Raw genomic sequence first — 20,672 nt, forward strand, 5'->3', positions numbered from 1 at the left:
CCATCTAGTCTGGTATCTTATTGCTGAAGTAGTTTGTGTTCGTTTCAAAAGTATGAAACATCCTCTCACACCTTTGCCCAAACTACTTATTCTTGGTTAATGCAAGAACCAAAAACTTCCAGTTGAGACAAATTTAGCAAAACTCCTACAACTGGTCAAGATGAAAATCCCTATCGAACCAGCCAGTAGAGTTGCTCCTTTTGGTTCCCTGTTCAGGGTTCAGATACAGTCATACAAAGGATGTATGCACAAGAAGCCCTCCTACCAGATGGAGTGCTTGGCTAATCAGTTAAATCTGCTCTAGCCGATCTATCTGTGTCATGTGCCATAACTAGATTTCTGAATTACTCTGAGCGGGCTGTCAAGGGGAGTCCTTCAGAGAGCCATGTACAGCACACTTCCCTTGAGATGGCACCACTGAAATAAAAAACTTGCAATAATTTCCCAGATCAAATGAATACATGCCATGATAGCACTTGTTTCCACTTAATACTGGCACTGAAATAATTTTGCATGAACGCTGTTTTAGTGATCATTGGTGTCAGCATGGTTTCGCACTAACCAGTTAAAAACTTATTATTTCAGTCAGGTGTAAATAGCCCTCAGTTTTGTATGCTAATCTCTGCTCATGATGGCTTCCAGGAAAATCAGTCATTCTATCTCTTTGCTGAGAGATTGTGATAATCATGCCTGCCGTGTGTCTGCCAAAAATGAGCCTGATAGACATGGTAGCTCCCTTTGTTCTATCCAAATTGACCTCCAATGACCTAATTAAAGCAAAAAGTAGAACAGCTCCTTCAGAATGGAACAGGAATCAGAACCCTGGCCTAAATAAATAAATAACAAAGGACTGGCGTAAACTCAGTTATGCTGGTTTTCAAATGCCAGGAACTGAGAAACACTGATTACTAGTCCCCTGCTAATGCAAAATCACAGCAGCTCACCTCAGCTATGAGGGACAAGGATTTTAAATCTGCAGATGGCTAGCTGTAGAGGTGGAAATCATGGAATTACATTTGATACATGAGAACTCATGGGGGGGGGGGGCAGGAATTAAATGCAGATTTGTCAGATACTGATTATCAACAGTTTTTCTACCTGATCAGCTCCATATAACTGATTACTTCTAGAATGAGGACATTCACAAATCTGAAATGTACAGCACTTTCGTAAATGTCGTAATTTATATGTTGGAATACACAGAATAATTAGGCTTATTTCTAATTGACAAACAGCAATTGCCTATCAGTTCATTTCCCTGAATATATTCTCCCCAGAAACACACACACATCCATGTTGTGCTATGTAGGGCCAAATTATGCCCTCCCTTATGGCACTGGCCCCTTGCAGAACTGAACCACTCGGGGAGCTCATAGCAGGATTGTATCTTGGGCAGACCTTATGGGCAAGGGTGGTACATGCAGCGCTCTCTGGCCTGATGTCACCAGGGCAAGCAGTCCTTTTTACTGCACCGTAACTGGCTCTTTGCTGAGTGTGAAGTGGATGGGGAAAGCATCTTATGCCTTCCCTCATTGCACAGACCAGCCAAAATCTGATCTATAATGAACTCTGCATATAATGGAAATCTGCTCAAGAGACACCAACTTGTCTGTTTTAAATGGTTTGTGGTTTATCATTACATCATTACATTACAGATGCTGTCTCCCTAATGCATGCAGTGAAGGACAGTGGCACTAGCTATAAGCATTATATACAGCAACCTCTCCCTCCCCTCAAACACACTGCTTAAAACAGCTCATCACTGTTTTCTGGCATGATGACCAGATTATGGTTAGAGGCATTTCCTTACCTTAATCCAGTTGGACAGGATTTTGTTGTAAACTATGAGCAGTAGATCATACTATTGACCGCATTATCACCACAACAATTAAAAAAAGTCAAGGCCAAATATAAATTGCCAGCATTTCATTGACTTACTACAGCTGATTTATATCAGCTCAGAATCTGGCCTCTCCCTCCCCATGCCTTTTTTTTTAGGTGTCCTTGTTTTATTACACCTCTCTCCCAGCTTTCTCTCTTTTGCCTGTTATGATATGGCCATGATACCAGTTGCTGATGTGGTAAAAGTGGTACAGCCTTAAATAGTCATTTTTCAGTTTGTAAACACAGTACTTTCTCTCATATCAGGGGACTCATGTTAGGGCATGTTATTCAGTACACACACTTTTAGTTGAGAAAACTAGTTCTGTCAAAATTTTAGATGTACTTATTTCTGCCTATATATACTGCTTGTAGAGGGTCACTTTACACCATTTTACTTTATATCAGATAAAGTAACTTGCTTTCCAAGTGTTGACAAGGCGGTCTGTTTCCTTAAAAGGCTGTTTGGATTTGTTTTGTTTTGTTTTTTTCCCTTAAAGATTCAGGTCAAATTACTGTGTGGGGCATCAGATTTAAAGGATGTGTGAAAGGTAGAACAGTTTTATGTTTTCTCCTTTATGTTAATTATGGCAGCATTTTTTTTTTTACTAGAAAACCCGTAAAGGACAAATATGCAAATACCCATGGACAAGTTGCTGTTAATGCTTGCTAGCAACTGGGAGTGAAGTGCAATAGGTTAGGAATTAGAAATCTCAAGGCACAGTAAACTGTATTTAAAAAAGTACAGAAATCTGAGTTGAAAGGCAGCTGGTATTTGCCTACCTCTTTAACTAACATTGGTGAGTGCCCCCAGGTCTTTATTCTGTCTAAGATGGCACTGCTAATAACTTGGATGTGTATTTTGTTTATTTAGGTTGTTTTCCCCAGGGTGAGGAGGACAAATAAATACATTTTCCCTGGTTTCACTGAAGCACCTGCCTTTTAAAAAAAATTTTTAAAGCTAACCCAGCTGGGTTCCTTTTGATACAAAGTACATTAATACTTGTGAGAGGTGTATAAAGTACATTCATGAACCATGCAGCAATATCTATTTGAGCACGAGGGTTATTCTAATGATCAAAGCTGGGAGACTCGGGCTACTCCTTTTCTGAAAATATTCATGTTAAGTTCTAAATGAACTTGCTTTGGCCATGCCTCCGTTCCGTCCCCGTCCCCCCCCCCCCCCCCCCCCGTCCCTCCCTCCGTGTTTACTTTTCATGAACACTTGAATGATCATGTTTTACTGATACAAAGGTTTATGGAAAGAACACTTCAAACTTGCATGCAGGAGTAATTGCAGAAACCAAATGTTCGTTTTCACACACAATCACTTGCGCTAGAAATGCTTGCGTGCTCATCCTGTTAGTGAATTCCAGCAATACCATATGACTTATCTGACTAATCACAAGTAAGCAACTCAGCTTGTTTTATCAGTACTAGCTATCAATCCACTGAATTACAAATCTGAAAAGAGATTTTTGAATAAATTCAAAAACTGGATAAATCTGAGGATATCAGTCTGCTCATGTAACTCTTAAGGAGAAAAAGAGAATAAATTTATCAAACGTATTTATTAATAATTCACTCAGCTGTATAATGATGAGTTAGTTTTTATACTCTGCTCTCTGTTAGCATGGAGGTATATTGTACACATTTTAGACATTTAAGTTTTCCTCCACTTGCTAAGTGGTCAGAGATTTAGTTTAGAGCCATTTACTCTATTCCAGAATCAGCTCGATTTATAGTCTGTGGATTTCTGATGACTGTTACACTTACGTTCACATATGCTCATGCATCATTATAATAGATGGACAAAGCTTTCTTGGATGTACAATATAATGTGTATAGAACCACAGAAATGTAGGGCTGGAAGCACCTGGAGAAGTCATCAAGTCCAGCCCCATGCGCTGTGGCAGGACCAAGTAAGCATACACCATCTCTGACAGGTTTTTGTCCAACCTGTTTTTCAAAACTTCCAGTGATAGGGATTACACATCCTTCTTTGGAAGCCTATTCCAGAGTTTAACTACCCTTATACTTAGAAAGTTTTTCTTATCATCGAATCTAAATCTCCCCTGCTTCAGATTAAGCCCACTGATTCTTAGCCTAACATCAGTGGACATTGAGAACAATTGATCACCATCCTCTTTATTAACATCCCTTACCATATTTGAAGGCTAGCAGATTCACTACCAATGCCTCACTGTTGGTCATAGGTACACATAGGGAGTGATGGGGTTAACATGTATGCTTATAAAACACTAACTCAACTTTCTTGATGTATAAGAGGTACTAAAAGAAATTATGACTGTGAAGTCTTCTTGGAATATCTAGAGTTTTAATGTGGGCAGACAATTTACTGTAGTATGTACAGCTATTGCAACATAAAGAACATTTGCCTACTAAATGGCTCCTTATATTAAAGGAATAGCTTTTACAGTTATAATTGTATGTAACAGTATAGATATGAAAGGAATCATAAACAATTAATCTTTCTATTAACTCAGTGTAAGTGTTGAAGTAGCTTAATCACTAAAGTGCAGTGGGGGTATCTCCCCATATAAAGCTACTATGAGGCCAGCAATAAAAAGCAAGTTTTATATCTGCATTAGCCTGAGCTCAGTGAACACAACATGCTGTTCTCTACATTCCCTGGAGTACTGTCCTATAATACATCTACAAAGAATTGAATTGCCAGTCCAGGTAGGCTGATTCTGTGATTTGATGTATGGTATCTGAGAGGATGGCTTCAAAGCATGGCAACCCCCCACCAATTTTGAGTGCCCATGGATAGTTATAGATATTTTAACAATACCCATGAATATCAAGAGTTCCTGTGCTATGTTGTCTCTGTTAAACATACCAATGAATTCACATAGTCTTTCATAAAGTGCAACTCTTTCCTGTTTATATTATTTTGACCTTTTGTATTGACTAGGTGTTACATTATTGATTTTTCTCTTGGTATCTACATCGGATTTAACCATTGATTACCTAATGTGAATTGTGTTTGAAGTTTAACTCCAGGTGTATCTGAAATGTAGCCAGCAATGATGGTCATGAAATAAAGATATATTTCAGCAAGTTGTACACTGAAAGTGAAATATTTATAGCACAACTGCTTCTGAGAGGTCATTGGTGGAGATCAGTACAACATCTAATCCAAAGAGGAGGTACAGCAAACCCCACTGAAATAATAATCAATGATAAAATATACGGTAGCTTTGTGATGTTTAAACCCTTCAGCTAAAACTATTGTTCTTAGCTTTACTACTCCATTGCCTGATACAGGGGCAATATCTGTATACATAGCTTGACATGTACTGTATTTGTAGGATCTGATTCTCCTCTCACCCAGATATGAAAACTGGGACTAATTCCAATGAAGTCAATGGAATTACACCTGTGTAAAACTTGTGTCCGTAGCCACACAATCATTTTTAATTTTAAGGGCCTTGTCAAGTCCATTAGCTGACACTTTTCCCATTTGCCATCAGTAATTTATATTTGGTTGATTCTTCTGGGAGTAGCCTCTGTTAGTTTCAATGGGAATTATACATAAATACGGAGACGAGAGTAAATTTGAAATTGAGTTCAACCACAAACAGTGTGAGGCATAAAGCAGCTTTGCAAAAATGAACTTTCTACCATATAACATAACAAATAGCTAATATTCATATTAATGTGATGAGCTTAGTAATGTTCAGGGATCCTGGTTTTCCATGGTAAAGCCCCCAAATTCTCCAATAAAAAACATTAAAATCCACTTTTTCCACAATTAAAATGACACACGGAACTTTAGTTTCCCTAACCACAGTATATATAGGTATCAGTTGAACACAGTGTTTTATTGATATAAAAGTAGAACCCCATTGAATCCAGCCTCCATTACCTGGCTGTCCATATTAGCTGCATGGGGCTGACCTCCCAAGCCCCACTGCCCATCTTAAAATAAGGGGTAGAAAGCTCTTTGCCATTTCTCCTGATTATCTGCATTTTTGATTATCTGATCTGGCCCTGGTCCCAATTAGATTGGATCAAACGGGGTTCCACTGTAAATGTAAAGCACATTAAAAAATCAGCTACAACAGGGGGAAGTTGCAAGCATTGAATAAGTGACACTGATACTTTTAGTAAAATTTAGTTTATAGTTAACATATGTTCTTAATTTTCCAGAAAATGTAAATGCTAAAGATTCTCTAAAAATGCAGATTCTGGGTTTTTCTGTGTCAAATGGATTTCTAGGATCCCTGGTAATCTGTAAGCTCCTTCGGTCATCGTGGACTATCAAGTTGTGGGTTGTAAAGTATTTAGTACATGCAGCACTATTATAATAATTCATAAATATTATAGACTAAGTGCCAGAATCTCAGATGGTACAAACAGGTATAGCTCAACTGAATTCAGTGGCAATTTATGCCAGCTTGGGGATCTGACATTAATAATTTAGTCAGTGAAACCAGTGTTGTAACAGTACATGTATGGCCCCAAAGTAGATTTCCTCCTTCTCTAAGGAACTTGATTACCATGGTAATGGGTACTGTATCAGAACCATCACAGATAGAACAGTGGACAACTTTAAAGTGCTTCCTTCCCACCCAAAAATACCATCTTTCCCTACTCACTAACAGCTCTGGAGTCTCTGCTGGTCTTAGATTCCCAGCCTCACTTATTTCTGGAATTTCTGCCATGCTCTCATGTGTTCTGGACTGGCCCCCGAGCTCTCTGGCTGTTGGGTTGGCTCTGCTGGATGAGTTGTTGGGATAGTGAAGTCACTCTCTTAAACCTGTTCCTGGGGTGGAGAGCTTATTGAACTCCTCTCAGTAGAACACCTCAGTCTCACCTGTATGGAGGGGACATAGTATCATTCTCCTCTCTTCTTATGAATTGTGCTTTCATTATTCTGGTTCTGCAAAAATGTGTACATACTACAACGGAATCTTAAACTCTTGTGCCCCGAGCAGCAGAATGGAATTGAAATTGATTTAGCCATTTGAAAGATTTCCATATGTATGACTCCTTTAACAGTTTTGTGGGTTTTTATGTCCCTTTTGATTAGCTATCAAAATAGGGTACTGAGTAGTTAGGGATAACTGCCTTCTCTATCCAGTGCCACCAGAAACACAGAAGGTAGCAAAGACAAGGGCCACTGTCAGGAAGATATGTGGGCAAGTGGTGAAATTGGAAGGGGTAGAGAAGATGTTATAAAAATCTTGGAGAACCAGCACATAAAGGCTTGAATGCCTTGGACTAGATAATGAGGCCTAAAAGGAAGTAGAGCTCAACAATAATGGAACAAAGGGGTCACAGCAGAGAGCGAGAATGTCTTTGAACATCGAGAGGGGTTTGGATCAGACTTTGAAGAGCCTGTCTTTTGCTGAGACAAGTCAACTTGCTGTCCTCCTCCAACTCTATCCTAAAAGCTCAGTTTTTTGGCAAACCTCCCACCACTAACCACTCATCCCTGCTTGTCTGCCTTACCTCATAATCTTATAACCTCACCCACATTATGTTACAATTTTAAATTGTTTAAAAATAAATAAATAAATCCAAAGTCATATGACAGTAACAAGGTACACACCATCTTTGCACTACCTCTTTCACTACTTCCCTCCTTTCTTTGTCTAATTTTAGGTTGCAATAATTATAAATAATATTAAATAAACCTACTAGCAGAGGTCAGAGCAAAACTTTAGAAGAAAACATTTTAGCATAGGACTCTGGGCTAAATTCTGACTTGGCTCACCATGCTGAAGGCACCAGGGTAGCAAAAGATGTCAATCAGAGCAGAAATTGCCCCGACCAAAAAGCTTTGAACTATAAGAAATGAAAGAGATGCCTGTGGACAAATCAGGGAACCCCGTGGGCAGAAAGTTAGGGATGGAGTTTCATTCAAATGTAGAGAATAAGAGAGCGGCTCCTGGATTTGTGGGGGAGAGTATAGTGGTTATGTCACTCTCCACTTCACAATGATTTCTGTGGGGAGTGGGAAATGACTGAGAAAGTGGGAGCATATCATCCATGTTCTGGGGATCAGAATGTACCAGCACTTCCCCCCTGCATCTGAATTTCAGCACTGAAAGAGAGGCAGGGCCCTTGGAACAGAACTCCTTTACACCAGTTTTGTCCTGTTTTATTTCCACTGAGTCACACCATGTAAAACTAATGTAATGGAACAGAGAGAATCAGGGCCAGAATGCGGTGAATGAGGGGAAGAAAAAGAGAAGAATTGAAAAGGTACTGAGAGGCCCATTGTTGATGGATCCAGTTCTAGAAAGCCAAGTCAGTTAAGATGATTATCAGTCTAAGACAGTTTTAAATTTTCAATGAAGTTTATATTGTTGAGTAGCCAATGCAAGAAAAAAAATGCTTGATTACAATCTGCAAAATATGTCTTCATTTTAAGACTGTTTGATAAACTCTAGAATATTACAGCAGTCAAAGCCATTTTCCAAACCCCAAATTCCTTCTCTCAAACTCTAGTAATATCAGTTTTAACTAATCAAATAGCATTGAATTCCCTGCTGGTCCATAGACCTATATGGAATTACCTACTGTGTAAGTCAGGGAAGAATTCAACCCTCGGGGCCTGATCCAAAATCCATGTAAGTCAATGGGAAGATTCCTAATGGACTCAGATGGAAGTGGATCAGACCCTTAGTGAGCATTGAGACAAACCTAAATGTACAAGTAAAGCACATGCATTGCAATATTTGTGCAAAACAAAAATGCTCATAAATAATGCATGTCCTGTTCTCAGATGAACATAAGGGCTGAAAAAAACCTTGTTACCTCGCAACACTGGACTACTTAAGCAACTTTGGCGTTTAAGCAAGAACCTACAGTTATTACACTTATGATTGAGAGTAACTGGTATTTTCTGGCTGACTTATTCTCCACTCTGTTTTCCCAATATAGGAGAGGTCACATATGTTTGTGTGATAAATACGGGATACAAGAAATACAGTAACAGATGGTAAAGAACTAAGTGTATTGATAGTACAGTGAAAATCGAGTAAACGCCTGACATATTATTGGTGCTTTATGGATAATTACAATAAATAACAGTTATTGCTTTATGCTACTCATCAGGTTCCTTATGTTAGCATCCTGTATAAATGTGCTCTGTGTACAAAGAATAAATTAAAAAATGATACCAAAAGTGAAAATAAATGAGTTGAAGATTTGCCTTATTTGCAAAGGTCAGGCAAACATTAGCAATCGGCAACTTATTAGGAATAAAGCAATCCAACCATCTTTAAGTTATCCTTTTCATAATGTGGGGTTTAGTGATACTGGCACAGCAGAATGAAATGGAGACATATGGCATATGTTGGCTTGTACTATGGGTATAGAGCACCCTCTGCTTTCTTTTGATTAAATAACACTCCAGGGCTCGGAAATAACCTGGATGTTGTTTTTCTGCAGATTTTTGCACAGAAATCTGAAGAAAGAATTTGTCTATAGGGTTCATTAACTGTTGGCCTCTGCTGGCAGTAACCCATGTTATATAGGCCACTATTGTGACATCCTCAAAAGAACTCCCTGAAGGAGGCAAAGTCTAGAAGGAGAATATCTACTCTGAAGTTTTCCACCTTCCCTGAACTATATCTGCAGAGCCACCCCAGGAGGGGAGAATGTGGCTTTGAAAAATAACACCTTTGTTATTCCAAGTGTTAGAGATGAAGCAGAGTTTTCAGATGGCCCCAAGGTTTTTGCACCCTTCACCAAACACAGATGGAAACTGGACTCTTTGAACTGCTTTGAAAATCTGTTACCATGCATTGCTGTGGGGCCTGTGAAGTAACCATTGCTAACTTCTGTCTGCCTGCAATTTTTATGGCCATGTGATGACAAGGGATTAAATAGCTTCATTTTAGAATCAGACAGCTTTTAAATGTAAAAACAACAAAGAAGGCAACAACAACAACAAAAAAGCCCAATAATTCCCAGCTGAAGGCAAAATCTTAATAGACGCCAAGGTAATATCTCAATGAAGGAGACTAATTTTGAAATAAAATGTGAGCTGCTTAGAATTTTTGAATTATATTTTAGACTCTAGTTGCAAAACCTTTTATAGTATTATGATCTTAAAACATTTGGCTCCTGCAAACTAAAGATTCTTAAATTGGGATCAGAAGGGGCAATCTATTTGAATTTAGGAACTTATCTAAATAATTATAGTATATGATACAATTGCTGTTCTTTATAGTGCATTATTTCTATTTAGTGCCTATATTATATACGAAGATATATATAATAGAGATTTTGGAACAAATTGTCCATCTATATATAGGAATGAAACATTCTCTGTGAATCATATGAACTAACTGTTTAGTTGATAAATATGACAGAGCTTTCTCTGACAGTGGATCGCTTTGCTTATGTGTAATTTATACAAGCAGTATTTACTGTAGCTGTAAACAACTGCTTAGTCCTTTTATATGGACAACATAGAGTCACTTACGAGTTTTTTCCTCACTTCGGTGAAACTGAATGCAGATGTATGAATCAAAAGATTATAACACTCTCAAAAGCTCAGTGTATTTTGGTTATAATGACTAATTTGGGCAGATCAAAATCTAATCAGTTCAACTAAATGATATCAGCAGAGCTGTATACTTAGTACTGTACTCTGCCATATACCTTTGTGATCAATATTATGGTTTTATGTAAACACATCCACCACATTTTTCAAATGATAGAATCAAAGCCTGACTTTAAAAAATAAATAGATCTGTTTTAAAATGAGCTCCTTGCACTAACGATGAGTGAATTGATTTGGATACAATAAGAACCTGACTAAACCTTTGCCTACGTTTAAAACGTAATCTGAACTGAAACATTCTGAATGTTCCACAAAGTCCCTTGACTCCAACCCCCATTGCTTACCTCCAGTAGCAGGCCTTCTGTTCAAGGATTGCAAGTTGGCCCACTTCCCTCTCCCACCAAAGGTCCTCTTCAGTCAGAAGGTGGCCAGATGGCTTGCTCCTTTCTTCATTATAGCAGATAGTTGTCAGCAGGACACATCAGATCAAAATAAAAGGATGTAATAGTCCAAAATACTGTGGTGTCACTTTATGAGCTGTAGTGCCTGGGATATTACAGTAAAATACTGTAGATGTATATGAACAATGGTCCCTTCACTATATCCTACGAAATTGTCTTTTAAAATTTTTAATTTTATTGTGCTTCCTTGCAATTTTGTGCACTAAGAGTGCACCATGGGACTGGAAAACCTTGGTACACAGGATCAAAAGTTCTGGAGGTTTTGATCAGACAAGTCCTGGAAAGTGAACACGCTTACCTGAACTTAGCTGTAACTTTCAAATCTGTTGCAGAAGTGAATAGCTCTTCCAGTTTCTGTATATTGCCCTGATTAATGTTTGATTGCGATCAAGTTGCGGTGGAATAGTCTATAATAAAAGGTATAGATGTGAAGTGAGGAGGAGGGAAGGGAAACTTTCCCAATGGAGCTTTAATCATGCAGCTCCCATGAACACTGCTGAAACATCTGGGCCCAGATATTAAAATATAACTCCATTGATAATTCAGAGAGTTCTGCACATTTTGGCAAAAGTCATTTCAAATCTGAGGCCAGGAACAGATCAGCACTCTACTGCTAATTCAAGAGTCATTTTGAAATAATATTGAAAACATCTAGGGCTAAAGTCCCCTTGGCAGAAAATCCAGAAAATTAATAGCAAATTATATTCTTCCTAAAGGTTCTTTCAGCCATCCTATAGATTTTTAATGGAGATTTATATCCCTTCTATAGAATTCTACAAGACAAAACAAAAAAAAAACGTAGAAGGATATAATTTTCTATCAAGTTTTATAGGTCTTTAAAGTAACCATTATGGACCATTATTAATGTCAATAGAGTCCTACAAAAATATTGCTACTAGTCCTATAGGATTTTTCCATAAGTGTTGCTCTAAGTCATGCTTCATTAAAATCAGTACAGCCTTACAACTATAACTGGCAGCACATTTTGGCCCCTTTGATCTCAAGACTTCTGGGTATACCGCAAGAAGGACAGGAAGCTTATTATGGGTTTTAATCAGGCCACAACTTTATTGTATAGATGTCTGGGACTACCTGACAGATAAAGTGTACAGTGCAGGCAACTCCATGCTTATTCAAATCAATTCTCCAGGGCTTCCACCCCACAGCCCCTTTGTTTCCATCCAGGTTCCCCAGCCGACCTATGTCTTAGACCTTAACATCCACCAGCCTCGTAGGAGGGTTAAGGAGGGCTATGAGAACAGGGTGGGGGGCAGAGGGGAAGGGTTGGCTCCCTGCCGTACCGATCATGGGAGTCCCCGAACCCTCTCCCCCATTCTGTTTCTTTATGCAGTACCTCCTTTTAAGTTCTTTACCAGGCCATTTATCTGGTCACTGGCTGCCCTCCCTATGGCGTATCTGCACTGAACATCCACCCAATATTACAAAATAAGTTGTGACATATGGCCTACCACCTTTTCTATTCACCAGAAAAGGTCCATCCTCACACCCGCTGTGAGGCAGGCAAAAAAACCGCACTCTATAGAAGCCCATTCTGGTTGTGCAGGAAAAATTCCTTCCCAGGCCCCATTTAAAAGGAGCGATTGGCGTAATGCCCACAGCAAGTCCTAACCCAGCCTGCCATTCACCTTCACTAGGGGAGGGAGGGTGAGTGCTGGCTTCCTCGCTGCTTTCACACAGAGACTTGCCCCACCCAGGTTTTGTACATTTATGCACATTCCTGGGGGGGGATGGGGGGAAGTCATTGCAGCAAAGTTGACCACCAAGAACCTTTTGCAGCAGTTTTTGACCTTCTTCCTCTCCCTCCCACCTCCCCACCCACAAAGTAGAGCTGCCCTTCTTTTGGTAAGCCCAGACAAATTCTGCCCCCTATAGTTGTGGTGCAGTCATTTTTAATATCTGCAGTGAAGTTCTCAGAATCTACAGATAATGAGTCTGAGTCTCCTCTCACACCAGTTAATAGCACTGGCCTGATGTCCTTTATGCTCCCTTGAATTTGGGGTCTGCCAGGGGACAGCTTGGCCCTTGGCACTAGTTATAGCAGCATTATGTTTAGGCTATATGTGCCACGCTGGAATGGCCACCTACAGGGGTTGCTCTAGATCATCAGCACAGCAACTTTCAGGCACATCTTGTCCGCCAGCCAAGTCCTGGGTCACTCCCCACAACCCAGACAGGGGGAGAGAAGTGGCAAAGAGCCCTGTGCCACCCAGAGGTTTTTCTATGATGGGAAGATACTTGGATAGCCTAAAAATCTATATGAAAGATGTGGGTTTTGTTTTAAAACCTTCTGGAATGCATATGAGTCCAGTCCTAACATGGTACCAACACATGCAACTGCTGTTGAAAGAGTGGGCCATCTATAATTTTTTTAAATTGGAGAATAAGAATAACTGGCTTTTTTCCCCTTTCTATTTGTTCCCTAGTTATTTAGCTCCATGAGTACTATCCTTTTTTTATTTATGCCTCTGGGACATGCACAGTCCTTTGTGCAGTTAAACCTTCTGAAAATTACAAGTCCTAAATTGCAAAGAAGAGAATATCAACATCACGTGACCTCTGTGAAAGAGTTATGTTATATTTTGTTTAAATTATGCTAAATTCTAAGGCATGTGCAGTCTGAGTAAGGGCAAAACAGGACCCTTGGTTTTGTTTGGGCATATTTAGATGAGGTATTAACTATGAATTATACATTTTGTATTGGAGGAGAGTATAAGTTTCTGGAGCCTGAGGCCGCCTGTTGTTGCCTAGCTCTGTTTCTACTTAAACTTGTAATACACAGGAAAGTGGATACTTGCCAAGCACACAGCCAACATGGGATCTCCAGTTTCTCAGCTAACCAGGATTGATTACTGTCCTTAGGAACTGAATTTTTTTTATGTTTTAAAAATATTCTATAGTGGACCAAAAGACAGGCAGCTATGTTGAACGGTCACATATCATTGCTTCTCTCTTTTGGGACTTTGCTTTTGATTTAGCCTTGCAAAATCAAAAGCCAAGAGAAAGAGAGTCATCAATCAGCAAAAGTGGAAGTAACAGGAAAACATAACATAAAAAATATTTTATCCTCTTGTGTGCATCACTGTTATATCCAATAGGGCAGTTTTCCAAAGGAAAAACAAATGAGTAATCTTGTGCTTATTTAAAAGAATAATTTCTGTCTTTGTGAAATCATAATTATTTCTTCCATTTTTCAGAACTTTATTTTATTGTTGCTGCACCAGCACACAATCAACTGTAGCTCACGAAAGCTCATGCTCAAATAAATTGGTTAGTCTCTAAGGTGCCACAAGTACTCCTTTTCTTTTTGCGAATACAGACTAACACGGCTGTTACTCTGAAACCTGTCAACTTTTTATGTAATCTGGGCCAGATTCACATCGGTATTACTCCAGTTTTATATCAAAGCAACTCCCATCATCTCCTGTGTTTCCTTTGGGCTCAACTGCTACCTTTCTTCATCCTGTATATTCCCTGTCTCGTTGAGTATTCGCAGTGCTTTCAATTGAGTATTTGCTGAGTAAGGTACTATTCTGTATTCAGAAGGGTATCTAAATGTGGACCCTAGTATGAACCAACACGATGGAAAGTGATCCTGCAATATGTTAAAGGGCTGACAGATCTGTTCTCTCACGATCCAAACCTTGCAAACAGTACTCACATGAGTTGTCCTCACAGGTAGTGTCAATGATGCCAATAGGAATACTTGCATGAATAAAGACTATTAATGTGAGGAAGGGTTTGCATGATCTAGTCATCGACTCATTATGCATCTGCATCAAGGAAAAGATGTATCTCAAAAGATAAGGATCCATCCAGCAGAAGTTTTACTAAGAGAGAACTCACTAGCAAAATAAGCTATTTAAATACACAATTTTAGCTATAATTTTCTGTAACTCATGTGCCCAATTACAGAAAATTTAATTTCACTCCATAAATGGTATGTGTTTTCCTGCAGGAAACCAAAACACAGATTTTTACACAGAAAGACAGTTAGTGAAATGGGTCAGCAGGAATAATCCAGTTTATTCTAAGGACTGGAAATATTGTTTTAAAAAATCTGGAAATGGCAGGTAATTCTATCATAAGTGCTGACTACAACTGATCATTAAAAATGATGGGCTGACTCTTGTAAAGAGCCTTTTAAATAGTCATGCCTATAGGCCCAACCACTAAAGTGGGCATCTTGACTAAATTTTGACAAATTAGTAGTTCCACTGAAGTCACTGGGATTACTCATGGGAATAACATTGTTCACTCGCATGTTTGCAGGATTGGCTGCTACAGTTTAGGGAAGGTACTATAGAAGTTGAGGATGATGAGAAAAATGCTAATGCCCTTGTATTATGAAAATATTCAGTTCTTATGTCTGACATCTTTGCAACACAAGAAACAATCAGATAAAACTGTAATACCATAATTAATTCCAAACTATTACATGGATATGTTTTGAGTTTTCCCCATTGTAAACTATACTTTCATAGAAGAACTTTCCAATTTTACATTGGACTCGCTGCAGTATGATATGGTGTGAGAGGTTACAGTATACTGAAAATTAGACAAGTGTTCAAAATTGAGTTGTATAGGTTGGTTTATGAAATGATCCTTATTGCCAAAAATGATTTTGGGCTCTTTACCCAAATATGCATTTTCAGATAATTATTAGATAATTGTACAAAGAAAATGCATTGGGCTACATGCTGTTCCTTTGCCATTTTTTTCATGGAGGGACCAGGAAACTGAATTTCCTCCACACATTGATCTTTTTCCCGCATTCACTTCTGTTGTTGGCTTGGTCCACCAGCCGCATCAAATCAATAGGGGGTTCAGCCTGCAAAGAGGTAAACAACCTAAATTTCCTGTCTTTGCTGCACAAATCACTTTCCATTATGGGGACTGTAGCTGTATTAACCAGCAGTAACTCTAAAATTGATTTCAGATCTAAAACAATCCTGTGCCCCACACATTTTGGCCCATTGTGCTTAGCAGATAATAAACTGACTGCTGCTATAACAGGAATATGACTTGTATCATTCTGATGGCAAAGAGGACAAGAAGGTGTAGAACACATGCCAAAGTGCAGCTTCTGTATTACGTCTCTAAAAATTTTTACTACTTTTAAACTAGCACAGGGCAAACATTGTAGTAATATTTCCAGAAGAATTTTAAAATAAATAAAAATAAATTCAGTGTACTCACCCCCCTTTTTGTGATTGTACATTCCACATGTAATTCGACTCCCTCAGGGAATGGATGGGTAGGATCCCCTGGGGGACTAACATGAAGGGGAAAGGAGTCCAGGATAGATGGCTGTATTTAAAGGAATCCCTGTTGAGGTTACAGGGACAAACCAACCCGATGAGTCGAAAGAATAGTAAATATGGCAGGCGACCAGCTTGGCTTAATGGTGAAATCCTAGCGGATCTTAAACATAAAAAAGAAGCTAACAAGAAGTGGAAGGTTGGACATATGACCAGGGAAGAGTATAAAAATATTGCTCGGGCATGTAGGAATGAAATCAGGAGGGCCAAATCGCACCTGGAGCTGCAGCTAGCAAGAGATGTCAAGAGTAACAAGAAGGGTTTCTTCAGGTATGTTGGCAACAAGAAGAAAGCCAAGGAAAGTGTGGGCCCCTTACTGAATAAGGGAGGCAACCTAGTGACAGAAGATGTGGAAAAAGCTAATGTGCTCAATGCTTTTTTTGCCTCTGTCTTCACTAACAAGGACAGCTCCCAGACTGCTGTGCTGGGCATCACAACATGGGGAGTAGATGGCCAGCCCTCTGTGGAGAAAGAGGTGGTTAGGGACTATTTAGAAAAGCTGGATGTGCACAAATTCATGGGGCCGGACGAGTTGCATCCGAGAGTGCTAAACGAATTGGCGGCTGTGATTGCAGAGCCATTGGCCATTATCTTTGAAAACTCGTGGTGAACGGGAGAAGTCCCAGATGACTGGAAAAAGGCTAATGTAGTGCCAATCTTTAAAAAAGGGAAGAAGGAGGATCCTGGGAACTACAGGCCAGTCAGCCTCACCTCAGTCCCTGGAAAAATCATGGAGCAGGTCCTCAAGGAATCAATCCTGAAGCACTTAGAGGAGAGGAAAGTGATCAGGAACAGTCAGCATGGATTCACCAGGGAAGGTCATGCCTGACTAATCTAATCACCTTCTATGATGAGATTACTGGTTCTGTGGATGAAGGGAAAGCAGTGGATGTATTGTTTCTTGACTTTAGCAAAGCTTTTGACATGGTCTCCCACAGTATTCTTGTCAGCAAGTTAAAGAAGTACAGGCTGGATGAATGCACTATAAGGTGGGTAGAAAGTTGGCTAGATTGTCGGGCTCAATGGGTAGTGATCAATGGCTCCATGTCTAGTTGGCAGCTGGTGTCAAGTGGAGTGCCCCAGGGGTCGGTCCTGGGGCCGGTTTTGTTCAATATCTTCATAAATGATCTGGAGGATGGTGTGGATTGCACTCTCAGCAAATTTGTGGATGATACTAAACTGGGAGGAGTGGTTGATATGCTGGAGGGCAGGGATAGGATACAGAGGGACCTAGACAAATTGGAGGATTGGGCCAAAAGAAATCTGATGAGGTTCAATAAGGATAAGTGCAGGGTCCTGCACTTAGGACGGAAGAACCCAATGCACAGCTACAGACTAGGGACCAAATGGCTAGGCAGCAGTTCTGCGGAAAAGGACCTAGGGGTGACAGTGGATGAGAAGCTGGATATGAGTCAGCAGTGTGCCCTTGTTGCCAAGAAGGCCAATGGCATTTTGGGATGTATAAGTAGGGGCATAGCGAGCAGATCAAGGGACGTGATCGTTCCCCTCTATTCGACATTGGTGAGGCCTCATCTGGAGTACTGTGTCCAGTTTTGGGCCCCGCACTACAAGAAGGATGTGGATAAATTGGAGAGAGTCCAGTGAAGGGCAACAAAAATGATTAGAGGTCTGGAACATATGACTTATGAGGAGAGGCTGAGGGAACTGGGATTGTTTAGTCTGCAGAAGAGAAGAATGAGAGGGGATTTGATAGCTGCTTTCAACTACCTGAGAGGTGGTTCCAGAGAGGATGGTTCTAGACTATTCTCAGTGGTAGAAGAGGACAGGACAAGGAGTAATGGTCTCAAGTTGCAGGGCGGGAGGTTTAGGTTGGATATTAGGAAAAACTTCTTCACTAGGAGGGTGGTGAAACACTGGAATGCGTTACCTAGGGAGGTGGTAGAATCTCCTTCCTTAGAAGTTTTTAAGGTCAGGCTTGACAAAGCCCTGGCTGGGATGATTTAATTGGGGATTGGTCCTGCTTTGAGCAGGGGGTTGGACTAGATGACCTTCTGAGGTCCCTTCCAACCCTGATATTCTATGATTCTATGATTCTATTCCATGATTCTAATTCACTCTAGGACCGTGTGGGTCTCTGTCTTCCTCTTGTGACTGCTGTACATGAGAGATTTATACATTTTATTACTACTTCTAGCTAATGGACTTAGCTCTCACTTCAGCAAAACAAGAGGTTTAATCCTTTGCTCAAACAGTAGAGGGAGGATAGTATACTGGATAGGGCACGGGCTTTAGGTCCTAGTTTAGCGACAGACTTCCTGCGTGACCTGGAAAATCACTTAATTTACTCTGTTTTTTCACTTCTCCATCTGCAAAATAGGGACGATAACTTACAGGAGGTGATGAGGTTTTTTTGAGGGTTTTTTTTTGAGGTCTCAAATAGTAGGGATGATGGGCATATAAAAGTACCAAGATATAGTTTTAATGCTGAAGGTCCCAGATTCAACCACTACTGTCAGTTCCAGGGGGATTAGTTACATTTACATAAATACTTGTGGAAAGGAGCTTTTCAACTCTTACCATTGCGTGCTCATAAACAGAGCTGGGTGAGAACCAGATTTTCTGATACATGTGATTCAAAATGTTGTGATTTTGAACATTTTCCATTCCAAAATGAAACATAATTTAAACATTTCAAAATTTCCTGCAAAATGGAATTCTGAAAAAAAAAATCTCAGGCTGAGTGAAATGTTTTGTTTTGATTTTGAGCCTTTATCACTTTTAAACTATTTTTATATAAAAAATCATTTATTTTCAAAAAGTCATTTTGAAACAAAAATTCAACATTTTCCATATTGGAAATTTTGAAGTGGGATGTTTCAAGATTATCAAAGTGCTTTACATCTTTTTTTCTAAATGATCTTTTATCAAAATGAAAACATTTGTCAGTGTGTTCATTTTAACAAAAATGTCCTTTGTTGTTGTTCGGGAAAAAAAATGACAATAATTTCTGGCCAGCTGTATTCATGACTAGCATCTTTACATTTGCATTAGATGTACTCAAGTGGTCTTGACACAGGACAAGGCAGGCCTTTATTAGAAATCCTAGATCTGCTCTATGTTTGGCTTCCTCCCAGATCAAAGGAATTTGGGGACTTGTAGTTCTCAGGGATCACTGTGACCACAGGTTAAGAGCAAATCCTGCTAAGAAGCCAAGCCACAATCTCAGCGTGAGTAGAGCTAGCTAGAACAGCAGCTTGTTGGTAGGGGCCTGGGCAAGACCTGCTCTGGGATTCCCTGATAAGCAGATGCTGAAAAAGAATCTTGAGGAAAAGGACCATAGAGGGAGAGATGGAAGTCAGTTAGCCTGGATAGGAGGTAATCCTGGGGGAAGGCTAAAGCAAAATTTGAGGCTGAAGCAGATGGCTGCTTTGTTGTTTAGGGCTTTGGGCCTAGAGTCTGTGGTAGATAAGGGAGCTAATGTGCTCTCCTTTTGGCTGTGTCCTTTGGGGGGATGAGTGGATACTCCTGCAACCAATGGGTACAGGGCTGTTGTGACCAACTAAAGATGAGATTACACAGACCCTAGAGAGAGGGCTGTGATCTGGGGAAGGTGAATGACTTTTTGTGGAATCCCTGAACTGAAGAGTAAAAGGAATTAGACTCTTTTTTACCCTTCAGGGGACTGAGGGAGCTTATAGTTTGGCTGAAGGGCTAAACTACTCAAGACCAGGAGAAAACTGAGACACAGGCAGATCCTGTCCTGCTAATTGGGAGAAAATGGAGGCCTGGCCACACTTACTGTCAATAAGGTAAGCAATCTTTTCATAACATACTTCAAATAAAAACCCTATTGATGTGCGAGTGTGAGGCAGACACAGAGAGGGGCGGAAAGAGAAATAAACCAACCGTTGGTGCTCCAAGTCTTTTATGTTATCCCCTTGATTATCCCGGTTTGTGTCCTGTGCATCTGCTTCCCTGCTTCTAGCCATATGTTTTGGTAGTCTGTATGCCTGTGGAAGCCGTGGTTTGTTCATTTTTATGATGTAAAAGCCCCTGCATATTTTCTGTGGAGAGGCAAGTTCACCTGTTGGTGACTACAGCATCTGCTGTACTCAGAAGGCACTTAGAGGAAAGGCTCGGCTTACCAGTGGGATTTGTACAGCTGAACGTAAAACAAGGCCAGCTATGGGTCCCTGTACTGCTACCAATACAGCCAAGGTTCTATACTGGCAGATATAACAATAGTATACTGGCCATATGTGCAGCCTTTCCCTGGGATGAAGTCTGCAGCTTGGCAGCAATAAAATCAAAGTCAAAGTATTCCAGGATTTCCCACAGAGCACTCCCCTCACTCAGCTACTACTTTCACATTAGTCCTGCCTGGCATTTCCATTATGGGGATTCCTGTCACACACACAGCCACTGGGTCAGTTGATCTTTTCTTCCTCTCTTTAAAGCAGGAAAGAAGACCTAGTATTTTCA

Source organism: Lepidochelys olivacea (assembly GCF_965140295.1).
Source record: "Lepidochelys olivacea isolate rLepOli2 genome assembly, chromosome: 9".
In the NCBI taxonomy this organism is placed as follows: Eukaryota; Metazoa; Chordata; order Testudines; family Cheloniidae; genus Lepidochelys; species Lepidochelys olivacea.